This window comes from Gopherus flavomarginatus, chromosome 1 (assembly GCF_025201925.1).
Source record: "Gopherus flavomarginatus isolate rGopFla2 chromosome 1, rGopFla2.mat.asm, whole genome shotgun sequence".
In the NCBI taxonomy this organism is placed as follows: Eukaryota; Metazoa; Chordata; order Testudines; family Testudinidae; genus Gopherus; species Gopherus flavomarginatus.
This window is the reverse complement of record NC_066617.1, coordinates 111,192,865-111,208,256: the sequence shown is the minus strand read 5'-3', so window position 1 is coordinate 111,208,256 and position 15,392 is coordinate 111,192,865. Positions and strand designations below refer to the sequence as shown.

The window sequence follows — 15,392 nt, the reverse complement described above, 5'->3', positions numbered from 1 at the left end:
TGTTCGCACCTTCCCTTGCCCCCCAAAAATCCACCTTTGCAGAAAAAATATTCACATTTTTGTTAAAAACCCCAAACATGTAAACCACAAAATGTTTTCCCTGGTCCTGGAGGCATCACTTTTAATGGGAGAAGGGAGTTCAGTCCCTGTAGCTACTCTGTTCTTGGACCTTTCAATGAGCCTGCAAATGAGCGTGCTCACTTGCTTTAGTAGCATCTCACCAAACAAACAGGAGAAGGGAGACTTGGAAGTACTCGTATTTCTAAAATGGACTCATTTAATGATGTCTTCCGTCTCCCTAGACAGGCTTTAACCAAACACAGCAGTAGCAACTGGGGAAGCAGCAAAGAAATAGCAGGAAGAGATTAGAATATTCATAGGAAATATTCCAGGAGAGGATGAGATCCTTATCGTCATAAACGGTTTAGTTGATTGGATAACAAGGAGTCATGTAAAGTTACTGACAACAGTAGGGTAAATTGAAAAACTAACTACGCTGCAACAGCAGCTGCTCTTGTAATTCAAAAGGATTTGATTAAGAGGGACCTTGGGATGTTTGCCTCCTGAGGAGCTCTTTGTTCTGATAAGTGAAGGAAACAGACAATGACAAGAGATAATGAGGAGAGTCTTCATAGTTCATATTCCCTTCGCCCACTGAGGCAGGCTAGAGAAGTTTAGCAATCTCAGACATAGAAGGAAGAGTTCTGCAGCATTCAAGCTCTGCACAGGGCCTACTGACCAACTCAGACCAGAGCCGTGGCATTAACACTATGATTATGATTAACCAGCTATGATTATGAGCCTAAGAAAAAAGTAGGATGTTCTGCTCGGAGGCAGGGGTTGAGAAAATAAGAATGGGTATGTGGGAGGAAGGTAGCTGAGACCAATAAGGAAGGAAGAGAATATCTCACATTCCCTCTGCAGTAATGAAAAAACACATTTCCTTCTAGCAATCTCCCACTCACCCACATCTTAATTCTTACAAATGCCAGAAAGGAAGGATTCCAACGTTGATCCCTAGGACCTTTCATTACCAAAAAGAGTTGGTGAGGAGAGCCTATAGAACAGTGCCAGTTGTTACATGCTTTTTATTTGTTTAGATGCTCTGGGATACAGACTAATTCTCTTGGCTCAGTATTTATTATTTCTTAACCTGCCTACTTTAATGAATGTATTTAATAGCTGTTTAGTTTCAATTCTTTAGGCCCCTCTACAGTCCCTGCTGAAATGGTATTTTGTAATGTTTCACAGAAGTAATCAGTGAATCACAACAGATATCACTATGCCTCCAATAGCAACAATGCACAAGGGGACTGTGTAATTGGGTCCTACATTTTCCTCTTTTTTAAAAAAAATTATTTTCTATTAACCTCCTCCATTGACTAAGGAATGTATGTGCCTAACTGGGACCAAAGGCTTGTCCTACTGAGACAATGCAACTAACCAAAGATTGAAGTTGTTAATTAATAACAGTAATACTTCCTCATGATTCAGAGAGGAGAGACTTTAGAATGTCTGGAATTTTAAGGAAATCCATAAATCTGGGATGTAAGTGCTAATATGCAAGAGACAGTTCAGCTATGAAATTTCCTGAAGTTGCGTTATTTGCACGGATGAAAGAAAAGCACAGTGTGCCTTTCAATCTTCCCAGGTGGGAGAAAGAACATTCATTAAATTATGTCCCATATATTAATTTTAACAGGTATTGATAAAAGAATTTTATAAAAATCATTGTTAGGTGATTCCACCCATGAAATGATGAGAGTGACATTTACAATGGGTTTGTATAAGAGCCCTAGCTCTTATGTATGAATCTTGGCCTAGTGTGACCAAAAACTGAAATGTTAATTGCTTATTTTATCAGGTAATAGTAAATACTTTCAATGTACATATCAGTGTTCATCCAAAAATCTCAAAGTACTTTACACTGGTTGACAGAGTGGTTGTCATTTAAAGAAAATCACTGTTTGCTGAACAATACCGATAAGTGGTATCTAGAATATTGTAGTTATTGTCAATTCTAAATATAAGGAAATATTGTGATATCTCAGATAACATGGGATGGTACCATTTGATATATGGTGACCACTGTATGTGTTGTTAGCCCCATTTTTCAGGTGAAGCGTGGAAGAGGGAATAGACACAACTGTAGATTAGAGATTTGTTCATGACCCCACAGTGAGTGATAGATTAGAGAAAGTACAGAAGATTTCCAGATCTCCAGTCCCTTGATCTAATCACCAGACTACGCTGCTTCCCAGTACAGATAACTATGTGCATGGTAGAGCAATGAGGAGGCAGATACGAATACATTGCTTGGGAAGCTCACCAAAGAGATCCTTTGAAAGGAAATAGGTTTCCTAAAACAAGAAGGGACAACCTGAATTTTACAGATGAAAAAGACATTTAAAACAGCTAAACATGGGAGAGAATTCTCTTCAAAACTGGAGCTGGATGGAAAATTTTATCAACAACAATCTCCACACACACTCCTCATTTCTCAACCAGTTCCACTCAGAGCAAGTATATGGACCCAATGTCTTCCCATACTGAGGGTACGTCAAGACAGCAAAACACAAAAGAAAACACAAGCCATATCAGTGAGTCTCAGAGAACAGGTAAACTAACTTCGGGTCATGGGGCTCATGCTGGAGAGCTAAAAATAGTAGTGTACGGGCAGTGGTCAGGCTGCAGCCTGGGCTCCAAGACCCTTCTTCATTGCCTGCCCTGTACCCCCATGTTCACTATATTTTGTATAAAGTATGCCTTGCGAGATATTATTTGAAAACTCATAATCTGCTGAACATCATTGTACTGTTATGATGTGTGTAACAATATTACATGTGAAACTATGAGATTTTACTGTGTAATGTGCTATAGTTCTGGGGAATGCCCACAGACTAATTCCTCAGAAACATACCAAAGAACTGAGCACAGGTACTGTGAAAATGTTAACTGCATAAACAGAGATTCACTATCAGGGGAGTTGTAAACAGGAAATTTACAATTCACCTGAAAGACATTTGCAAGCTTACATATGCCATGGAACTGCCTGACCTCATGACCCAGCAAAGGCTTTTCCAGCACAAGGAGTTAGAGTATAAGAAGGAAGGGCAAAAATACCTCCAGACCTCTCTTCTCCCCCCATCTCTACTCACAGCAGCAAGATTATTTGAAAGAACCATCACTGAACTGGGGGAAGTGGTTCTAATTGGAAGGCTTTCCAGTTAGCATGGACTGCTGAAAGTTTTGGGATGAGAGAAATCTTCTTGCTCTCTAATCTTATTTAGCTTGGTAAAGTTTAGGAATTAGATTGTGGTTTTATCTTTTATTTCTTTTGTAACCAATTCTCACTTTTATGCCTTAAACACTTATAATCACATAAAATCTATCTTTTTCTAGTTAATAAACTTGTTTTATTCTTTTATCTAAACCAACGTGTTTTGTTTGAAGTGTTCGGGAAAGCTCTGCTCAGATTAACAAAAGGCTAGTGCATAATCATTCCCTCTGATGGAATGATGGACTTTTAATGAGCTTACACTGTTCAGAGGGGTCCTGAGCAGTTCAAGATGCACATTCCTGGGATGCAAGACTGGAACCAGAAGATTTGCAGGCGTCACCCTATATATAGTTCATGAGTGTCTGGGAGAAAATTGATGTATTCAGCTGGGAGTGAATTTGCATGCTGAAGGCACCGTGAGTAGGCTAGAAGTGGCTGTTCTGACAGCAAAACAATGTAAAAGGCACCCCAGGCTAGACAGTTAAGGGGACACAGCAGTTCCACAGTCCAGATTGTATCCTAGGGGATGTCACAATGGACCCAACATCATCCCACACTGAGGGTACATCAAGACAACAAAACATGGCAGTGAGCCTCAGAGCACAGGTAAACTACCTCAGGGTCATGGGGCTCGTGTTGCAGAGCTAAAATTAGCAGTGTGGAGGCTGGGGTCAGGCGAGAGCCTGGGTTCTGAGACCTTTCCCCCTCCACAGGTTCAGAGCCTGGGCTCCAGCTCAAGCCCAGCATCTAAACTGCTCTCATTTTTAGCCCTGCAGCGTTAGCCCTGTGAGTCCAAGCCAGTTGACCTGGGCTCTAAGACTCGCTTTGGTGGATCTTTTTTTTTTTTTTGTTCCCTATGTAGACGCACCCTTAGCCAGTGCAGTGGGAGAGCCTTTGCATGAGGAAAACCTGGGCAGGGAGAAGGGAGGTTTGGTATTTATGCATATTGTAGAAGAACCAAAGCAGAACCCATTTCCTGGACAGCCTCATGCCCTTTATTTGATCATTGTGATGGGTTTGTGATGTCCCTTGCAGTAAGATAGTTTGGTTTGGAGCTGGTTCTTCCAGCCTTTTGATCCTTCACCAATAGCATTTGGTTTGGTTTTGATCTGGTGATCTTCCAGATTTTCTACCCCTTTTCCCTTGGCCGTCGTCCATTTTGGCTGATAGATAGCTAGTGTGCAGTTATGACCTATGTACATTAGAGGAGGGCTATCACCTAGACCAGTGGTTCTCAAAGCCGATCCACTACTTGTTCAGGGAAAGCCCCTGGCGGGCTGGGCCAGTTTGTTTACCTGCTGCGTCCGCAGGTTCGGCCAATTGCAGCTGCCACTGGCCACGGTTCACTACTCCAGGCCAATGGGGGTGGCGGTGGCCACCACATTCCTCAGCCCATGCTGCCTCCCGCAGCCCCCATTGGCCTGGAGCAGTGAACCGCAGCCAGTGAGAGCTGTGATCAACCAAACCTGCAGACGCGGCAGGTAAACAAACTGGCCCGGCCTGCTAGGGGCTTTCCCTGAACAAGCAGGGGACCGGCTTTGAGAACCACTGACCTAGACAATGAGTATTACTGGCTAGTCACAGGCACCCTAAAGAACTGTCCCAGGGTACGGTCTTGGGTAGCCCAGTATGATTACTCAAAATGACATCAGTCCACAGATGGTTTGTTTTTTGGCTCTCACCAAAATACATATAGATTATTTAATTATTTTCAATGCTAGAGCATCACTTAGAGCAGGTGAAAGGTATGGGCGTGGGAGCAATCAGAGAGATGGGTACAGCTCCCTAATTCTCCTGGCCACTTCCTGTGCTGATGAGAGTTAGAGCTGCTTCCCAGCCCCTCTGACTTGCACCACCATTGCAGGGTATTAGTGAACACAGGCATAGCAAAACAGAGTTCCACTACACCCACTCTCTGCCCACTGCAGCCAGTTTCCAATCCCTTTTGTACCTCCTGAGTAGTCAAAAGGGTTTGGATCGGATTACAGAATTTGCTGTATTGGGTATCGGACATAGCACTCTTATTATGGCGATGAATGCCATTATAAGAATATAGGTAGATGAATAAGATAGGCAGAATATTTCAATTAGTTTACTTCCTGTACAGTTGCTGATGAAAGTTTGTTGCCTATAATGGCAAATCAAATACACCTCTACCCCGATATAACGTGGTCCTCGGGAGACAAAAAATCTCACCGCGTTATAGGTGAGACCGCGTTATATCAAACTTGCTTTGCCCCTCGTCGTTCCTTATTCCCTGACTGCCCCCTCCAGAGGCCCCCATCCCTAATCACCCCCAGCACCCTACTCAACCCCTCGCTTCCTGTCCCCTGACTGTTCCGACCCCTATCCACCCCTGCAGGCACTCACTAGCAGCGGCAGGAAGCAGAGTAGCCCGGTCTCAGTCTTACCACCTTGTATGCGAACCCTCCTTATACCAGGTCGAGTTATATTGGGGTAACGGTATATCAACAAAAGGCTGGGTTGGAGACACAGCAACGTGGCGGGTGCCACACTACACTTTGCTATGCAAATCACCCCAAATGCTGGCTGGAAGAATTATCAATGATTTCTAAACTCCTCATGATGTTAGTTACGGCATGTACAAATAAAGGAGAAAACTCCCACCTATCATCTCTTCATTGTGTTGAATCCCTGAAGCTAGTGAAAATTTCATATAGACAAATGGAAAAAGACTAAAAATGTTGCCTGTTACCACCAAGAAGAGATAAAATTCAATTAACTTCCTCATTTGCTGTTACTAAGGGATTCAATTGTGATCTAAACACTACAATTTACCTGCAAAAATACTGATCAAAACAGGTGTGATCTAGAAAGTTCATTACCTTCAGGGATTGTGTAGATTGCGTGTTTGGCTGTAAATGTTTAATGCAGCAAATAAAAGATCCCGTATGTTCAGGATGTTATAAGGATATCATTTTCCTATGAGATTGCCACTGACATTAGAAATGTAAAGGGCCAAATCACCACAATAAATTCTCTAGAACCTTGAGTTTGAACTATAAAATAACCAGACACATATTAAGGGGTTCAGCTTGTAATGTGGGGTTGTAGACCAAGAATTGAGTATGTATTAATGGGACCTTCTTGCCACACAAACACTCCCTATCTCTGTCAGGTCATTTCTGCTGATTTTACTGAAAAGAACAAGAGAGTTTTTTTTTTTTTTTACTACTGTCAGAACTAGTGGGCCAATACAGCTGTGGCAGAGAGAGCTGCATTCTGCTTGCGCCCACATCAATGGCAGCTTTGCTGGTTCATTTCTAACAATAAGATCCCAATTACTAGTTACAAGGTAAGACCTAGGAAAAACAGTCTGATTTTATAATAAATAATAATTTGAGATGTATCTATCTCATAGAGCTGGAAGGGACCCTGAAAGGTCATTGAGTCCAGCCCTCTGCCTTCACTAGCAGGACCAAGTACTGATTTTGCCCCAGATCCCTAAGTGGCCCCCTCAAGGATTGAACTCACAACCCTGGTTTTAGCAGGCCAATGCTCAAACAACTGAGCTATCCTTCCCCCCTTTCGCTCCATTTTTCTTTCACTCTCTTTTATTTTGGGGAGGAGGGGCATTCCAGGTTGAGTTTTTAGTGCAGATTGTTAAAACTGGGCATATTTGATAGGACATATCTGAGTACATCTACAGAATAAGTATGAAACTACACATATAAACTAGAGTATGGATGGTTCTGTGCTGGTGCATAGATGGAGGTGCACAGAGGACACTACAAACCTTCCCCCATTGTCTCATTAAGTAAATGCCTGCCATAATGTTGAAAGTTAACATTGCCAACAGCTCTAGCCTTCTCAAAAGGGTCAGGGACAAGGAATGGTCATAGCTCACCTCCACTTCCCCCAACAACCCTGCACCAGCAGGCAGAGCTGGCTGGTTACAGCAGAGAGTACACACTGTGTTACTGGATCATTGGGCTGCCCTTCAGTATACATGCCAGGGAGCCATCAGCCAGAATTCTGGTGTTTGGGGCAAGAAGCTTGGTTGAGGAAGACTGGGACTAGGAGTTGAAGGGGAGACTGGGAGGGAAATGGAAGGGGCACTGGGAGCCAGTAGATGGGGAAGAGACTAGGATTGTGTGAGGAGAGGCTGGAACTGTCTGGGCAAGGAGTCTGAGACTGGGAACCAGTGAGGAGGGAAGACAGGGAGACAGATCTGATGAGGAGTCCAAGTGCAAGAAGAGAACTGAAACCTCCTGGGACAAGGAGCCAGGGAGGAGGTGCAGAGGAAACTGAGATTGGAGGAGGATACCCAGGATGGACTGGGACTGTGAGCCAGAGAGGATGGGGAATGTGGGTATGGGGAGGATTTACCACGAAACAAACCGTGTGGTGGAATGAGGCCCCCAACAACAAAGAGTGCCCCCAAAATGCAGGACAAATATCTGACAAGCTGCGCCTGAGTCCCAGCTGGCTGCACAGCAGGGCTCAGGCAGGCAGGCTGCCTGCATGCTATGGCCGATGGCCCCATGTCACTCCCAGAAGTGGCCGGCACGTCTCTCCCAGAAGTGGATGGCATGTTCCTACAGTCCCTGGGGTGGGAGAGAACACATGTGTCTATGCATGCTACCCCTGCTCCAAGTGCCGACCCTGCAGCTCCCATTGGCTGGATCCGGGGGGGGGCAAAATTAAGCCGTGTGCAGGGCCCCACTAACTCTAAATCCCATTGGCTGGATCCGGGGGGGGGGCAAAATTAAGCTGTGTGCAGGGCCCCACTAACTCTAAATCCACCACTGGGGTGATTGGAGGCCAGAGGCATTAGAGGGAGAGGGAAACTGATTGAATGGATAAGCCTGGGAACAAGGAAAAGGGCATGGACAGGAAACTGGGAATGGCTGGGCAAGGAGACTGGGACTGGTGGGGAGACTGGGATGTGAAGACTGAAATGGGAGACTAGAACTGGCTAGGAGAGGAAACTGGGACTAGGACAGAAGATCTGAGGAGTGGAGACTGGCCAAGGTTAAGTGAAGAGAATGGGACTTGGGTGAAGAGCCAGGGGCGGGGAAAAGATAGGACTTGGGGTACGTCCAGACTACCCACTGGATCGGCAGGTAGCAATGGACCTATCAGGGATTGATATATGGCGTCTCGTCTAGACGCAATATATTGCTCCCCGAATGCGCTCCCATCACTCCGGAACTCCACCAGGGCAAGTGGCGGAAGCAGAGTCAATGGGGGAGCGGCAACTGTCAATCCTGCGCCATGAGCACAGGAGGTAAGTCGAAATAAGATACGTTGACTTCAGCTACGCTATTCCTGTAGTTGAAGTTGTGTATCTTACATCGACCCCCGCTCCCTCTCCAGTGCAGACCAGGCCTTGGAGAGAGTCAGGGACAGCATGGCAGGGAAGGGCTTGGGGGAAATTGCATGTTTGTTTTGGCAGGGGAACACACCTTTTTTGACATACTGAAGCTAAAAGCATTGGATTACACTGCATGGAGCATACAGAAGGCTAAGCAGATTCTGTAAGAGTCACTGTGCAATTCCCACTCCTAGTGACCTTATTCACCACTCTGCCACCGAAGCGACAAATCTAAGATGGCGATACTGAGAAGAATCAGAAAGGGATGCAGACTGCTCAGTTCACTAATTGTGCTGTGAATATTCGCTGCATATCCCCACAGTGATAAGAATTTCTGCTCCACAATAGGAAGGGGGAAAAGCATTTATGATGGTCAGAATCTGAAAGGTTTTTATTATTAAAAAGAAGAAAAGGTTAGGTAGAATAAATTCAGTTTATGACCACCTCAACTCCTCCTCACCACGCCACTTTGGATCAAACTCTCCTGCAGTTACAAGGAAAAGCAGAACAGATATCCAGGGATATATCGAGAATGCAGCCCTCCATATCCGGAAATATAATTCCATGTCACTTATACTGGCAATTCACAGTTATTCACAATCAGAGTGCATAGTGTATGGGTGGTGGGTATCATAAGCCATTGGAGGCTAAGCCTCCCCTAACCCAGACCCGTGGCCCTGTCCGCACTCTGCCCTGAGGCCCCGCCCTCGCTCTCCCTCTCCCCTGAAGCTCATGGGGGCTGGCAGCTAGGTGCCCAGGGTGGCTGGGTTGGTGTGGGAGGGGGGGTTGGGGCTCCTCTGGCCACAAAGCGGCGGTCTCAGGACTCCTGTGGGTGGGGGGGCCTCACCTGACACCCATGGAATAGTCATTGGGCCAGAGAGAAAGAGAACTCACAGATTCAAAGGTCAGAAAAAAGACATTGTGATCATTTAGTCTGACCTGCTGCATAACAGACCATAGAATTTCCTCCAAAATAATTCTAGTTTGAACACCTCTGTAAAAAAAAAATCTTGTTTCAAAAACCGCCAGCAATAAAGAATCCACCACAACCCTTGATACATTTTTCTAATGGTTAACTACTTTCACTGTAAAAAATGTATGCCTTATTTCCAGTGAATTTGTCTAGCTACACCTTCCAGCCATTGGATCTTGTTATACCGTTCTCTGCTAGATAGGAGAGCCCATTATCAATTCTTTGTTCCCCACATAGCTACTTACAGTCTGTGATCAAGACACCTCTTAATCTTCTCTTTGTTAAACTAATCAGATTCAGCTCCTTCAGTCTATCACTATGTGACTGTGGCAACACGGGCAGCAAATCAGACTAGCCACCTGAGTACAATCCACCCAATCCCTGGGTACGTACTTAGTGGCTAGCCCACGCTGCCAGCTGTGCTGCCACAGCCACACTGTACAGCTACACACCCCGGGAATTACACCTCCCAGCTGCTGTGTCAGCATACCCCAGAAGGCGTGTTTTCTAGCTCATAGCTCTTCCCTGAACTGTCTCCAATTTATTAACATCCTTCTTGAATTGTGGGCACCAGAACTGGACACACCATTCCAGCAGTTCTCACACCAGTGCCAAATATAGAGGTAAAATAATCTCTCTCCTGCTACTTAAGATTCTCCTATTTCTGCATTAATCTTTGAGCTACATCACCACACTGGAAGCTCATGTTCAGCTAAGTATCCAACCCCTACCCTACACACGCACACTCCCAAATCTTTTTCAGAGTCTCTGCTTCCCAGTATAGAGTCCTCCATCTTGTAAGTATGGCCTGCATTCTTTGTTCCTAGATATTTATATTTACATTTAGCCATATTAAAACATATTGTTTGCTTGTGCCCTGTTTACCAAGCGATCCAGATTAATCGATAGCTTTGATCTGTCCTCTTCATTATTTACTACGACATTACATTTAACCAATTTTTAATTCATTTAATGTGTGCGCCATCTAAACTTTGTATCTTTATAGTTTCTTAATCAAAATTGTATGTGGTACCGAGTCAAACGTCTTACCGAAGTCCATGAATATTACCTTCAAATTATTACCTTCATCAGCCAAATTTGTAATCTCATCCAAAAAAAATCAAGTTAATCTGACAGGATCTATTTTCCAGACATCCATGTTGATTGACATTAATTATATTACTCTCCTTAAATTCTTTATTAATCAAGTCCCATATCAACTGTTCCATTATCTTGCCCAGGATTGACGTCAGACTGACAGACCTATATTTACCTGGATCATCCCATTTACCCTTTTTAAATACTGGCACAATATTATCTTTCTTTTGGAACTTCTCCAGTGTTCCAAGAGTTATAGAAAATCAACATTAATGGTCCAGTGAGCTCCTCAGTCAGCTCTTTTAAAACTCATGGATGCAAGTTATCTGGATGTGCACATTTAAAAATGCCTAACCTGAGAAACTGCTCTTTAATATCCTCCTGAGTTACTGCTATTGGAATGGAAAATATTTTCATCTTATCATATGATGTGACTATATCATTTGTTTTTCCCCAATACAGAACAGAAATATTTAATGAATACTTCTGCCTTTTCTTCATTATTACTGATAATCCTACCATTTTCGTCTAGTAATCAATGTTCCACAATTCCTCGCTTCTGATTTATATTCATCATTATCAGCATCTCCTTTCTTCCAGTTGTTATCTATTATGTTCTTTGACATCGTAGCCTGGTAATTAGGGCTCTCCCTAAGGGAGATCCTAAGTTCCTGTTCCAATGATCATTTAATTATCTATAACAAGAGGCACAGCTTCAACAGGATGAGCGAGATGTGGTTATGGCAGACTCCTACAATGCAGGTGACCCAAGTTCAAATCTCCACTTCCTGGCAGGACATTGAACTCAGGTTTTCTCACATCCTGGGTAAGTGCTGTAACCCGTGGGGTAAATGTTGCACATGTCCTTCTCTAGTTGTGCTGTGAATGGCATCTAAGTTTGAGGGAGGAGAGGGAATTGATCAAAACTATTCATGTCAAATTTGCAGATATTTTCAGTCAACCTAAAACTGCATTTTTAAATGAATAAACTATTCATAAAAAAAAATTGCCCAGCTTTACTGACATCATGTGTGTGTGTGCACACACACCCCATTCTCAAAAGAATGATGCTTTAATAGTCAGGAAGTTACCCATTTCTCCTTGCTGAAGGGTGCAAGGTACCCCTACATTTTCACCATCCCAATGATAATATCCAGGGGTAGGTAGAAGAAAGAACAAGAGAGAGGGAGTGGGGAGGGAGGGGAGGGGCAGACAATTTGGTAGCAAATGTTGGTGAAATGCCTGCTAAAGCAACAAGAAAAGTAGAGTATGACAGAAAACGAGAATCAGGTGCGAATGGACGTGCCCTTCAGAGGACAGAGTGACACCATTTAATTGCTCAGAAGGTTTTCGAAATGAGGTGTCTACCTCCAGCAGAGCATAGATTAATCTTCACTGAACTGTTGGTATGACAAGTTGTTAGACGGGGGAAAATTCAATTTTAGATGAAGCAGCTGATAGAATCAAGCACACAAGGAGCGTGAAATGTGTTTACTCTGATTTAGGGTGATTCAGATTGTTATGCTGATGTCAGAGCTTCCAAAACTCTATTATGGAGACATGTCATAGGCAAAATCTTAATAGCTTTCCTGAAGTGTTCCTGCAGGGATAATAAAGTGAGTTGTTATTAACTGGTTTCCTTTTCATGTTCTGATTTCTGTCTTCTTGTTGTTGGTGTTTTTTTTTTAATTAAGATAGTGGGAGCAGGGAAGTGGGCAGTAATTGAAACATTCTGGACTTTTCATATCCATGTTTATTCTCTAACAGTACAGAAAGATGTGTGGACTGAGAACCACAAAGGTACAGAGAGAGAAAGACAGGCTGCTGAAAGCCATGGTGTTACTGTGGGGGCATGACCTGATGCAGAGAAATTGGCACGCACCTCAAAAGTGAGCCTCTCCAACTTAGAATTCATATAACAGGGGTCTCTGCTTGGCAGCAAACAAACAGCTATATTTCTTTGGAATGTAGGGATTATCTATAGTTATGTTTTAAAATCAGCCTTGCAAAATTCTACCTATTTATTTGCCCAGGGTATGTTGTTTTTTTTTCTTTTGACAGGTGAGTAGAATATCATATAATTTTCATTATAATTATCTTGGTAAAGAGCAGGTGAGCAGTTTTTGTTTTTTCACTTGGGCTGATAATTTTTAATGATAATTTATTGAAAAAGGCACAGATGCTGGAACTAGGGGTGCTGCTGCACCCCCTGGCTTCAAGTGGTTTCTATTATATTCAGGGTTTACAGTTTGGTTCAATGGCTCTCAGCACCCCCACAATACAAATTGTTCCAGCACCCCAGGCAAAAGGAGGAATCTCACTGATGAAGACAGAGAGTGGGGGTATTGGTATACTTGTTCAGACCCACTGAGCTGCTACCAAAAATCTTTTAACATGTATTCAATAACCCACTTCAGAAATGCAGTAATAATAGTTACCTGCATTTTTCAGTTAGTTGAAGGCACCTGGTGTCTTCAGTCTCATTCCTTGCCACACCCATAACCATGTTTTGCTGTTTAGACATCTTGACAGGAGATCTATGCTGTCTATGTCACAAGGTAACTGGGAAGGGAGGTTATGTCATTATGCTCACTGGACTGCATGGATAATTTTTTTCCTAGGTGTCAAATTCAAGATGATGACTACAATTTATGAAGTAGTTTGGTTTCTAGCATCTGTAAAGAACTCTTCTCTTCCCTTGCACCATCCTGAAAGTTGATTCAACCTCTACTAAACTGAAGCAAGCACAATTCTGGTTAGAAGCATTTAGCTCCTGGCCCAACAAAGTACAAGTCTGTTGACTTTTAGGGTAAATTTCAAAGATTATATATTCACTCAGGACTTTTCTAAGTATTGTAAGGGGAGTGGGGAGGATGCATGTTTTTTGTTGTCTATTTTAAGTTGATTGGGGGGGCAGTTGGAGAGGGACTGGGCTTTTTTTTTTTTGTTTTCCAACATTTTTACTACTACAAAAAGCATTCAGAGGAAGGAAGGAAGGAAGGCAGCTAGTAGTTGGGTCTTGGACCAGGAAAAGGCTGGTGAAAAAGAAATGCTGTACTAATAAGAAAGTGAGGAACCAGTCTGGGGTCAGAGATGGAATTAGCAGGAAATCAAACAGCAGGATGAAGAGATGAAGGAGCAGGCTAATATTTAAAATGGTCCCCACTATCTGGCAGTAGCCATTTTAAGTATTTAACACCCAAATTTTTATTTTTAGGATGAATCTGAACAAAAATCCAGCAAATGGCCAGATTCCCATACAAACAAAATCCAGATCAGAGATCTGCCACATCTCTCATAATGCTCTTACATTATTTACTAGACATTTAGGATAACATTATCATTGTGTTTTTCACCAGTAACAAATAACATAATATGTATTTACTGTTGTAATAACAGTATCCCATCTTCTAAATTGTTTGTTTGTTAGAACAGGTTTGTTTTAGGTCTGTTAAGGGATTTTAAAAAAATTATTGACAATGGGTTTGTTTTCCTTTCCTCAAATGCTGAGACTATGCAACAGGAAAAGAGATCTACAAGAGGCATCAATTCATCCAAAATAACATTTTCACAGTATAAATGAATATTTATAATCTGGTCCCTTTTGTTTAGGGTCCATTGGACTCACATCTCAAGTTTATTAATAGAAACTCCCCTCTACCATCATCCACTCCACTCCACCATCATCTTGTTATAATTCTCATCAGCCCTCTGATGGAGTCTGTAATTGCTTTAATTATGGCTGAAATCTACCAGCAGGAGTTTACAAGAGGCTGTCAGAACCTGTATTAAAATTCAGACCATCTCAATTCCATTGCTGGAAGAAGTGATGGTGAGCCAGGGAACTAGGGAGGGGTGGGAGAGAGAGAGAGACTGAAACAGTATTTCTATCTTTCTACAGTAAGATTAGCAAACCAATTAAAAGGCTTGCCATCCTGTAATTACCAGGGAGTCCTGTATTATCGAGGAAGCTACAGCTTTGTTACACAACAAACAGACTGCTTGTAATTTAACATGAATAATGAGGCAGATGCATGAGCAAGACTCTATTAAACTGTTATCGCAAGCAGCTGTGTCCCGCATTGATTAATGATTCCATGTGTCATCAAGGAAAGGGACTTCATTTTTAAGCATGCGGACCATCGTCAGTGATGCCAATGCAACCAGCTGCCTGTTTTCAACTTACACTCTGAATGTGGCAATTAGTAAGAGATGTTAAGAGTAACAAGAAGGGCTTTTTCAGGTATGTTAGCAACAAGAAGGAAGTCAAGGAAAGTGTGGGCCCCTTACTGAACGGGGGAGGCAACCTAGTGACAGAGGATATGGAAAAAGCTAAGGTACTCAATGCTTTTTTTGCCTCTGTCTTCAAGAACAAGGTCAGCTCCCAGACTACTGCACTGGGCAGCACAGCATGGGGAGGAGGTGACCACCCTCTGTGGAGAAAGAAATGGTTCAGGACTATTTAGAAAAGCTGGATGAGCACAAGACCATGGGGCCGGATGCGCTGCATCTGAGGGTGTTAAAGGAGTTAGCGGATATAATTACAGAGCCATTGGTCATTATCTTTGAAAACTCATGGTGATCGAGGGAGGTCCTGGATGACTGGAAAAAGGCTAATATAGTGCCCATCTTTAAAAAAAAAGTAGGAGGATGATCCAGGAAACTATAGGCCAGTCAGCCTCACCTCAGTCCCTGGAAAAATC

General features: G+C 43.0%; 1 protein-coding gene across 2 annotated transcripts in view; it reads right to left on the bottom strand.

Moving 5' to 3' along the window:
• DGKI (diacylglycerol kinase iota) overlaps positions 1-15,392 on the bottom strand; it is a 308,370-nt gene that overhangs the window by 77,242 nt on the left and 215,736 nt on the right. The window lies entirely within an intron of this gene.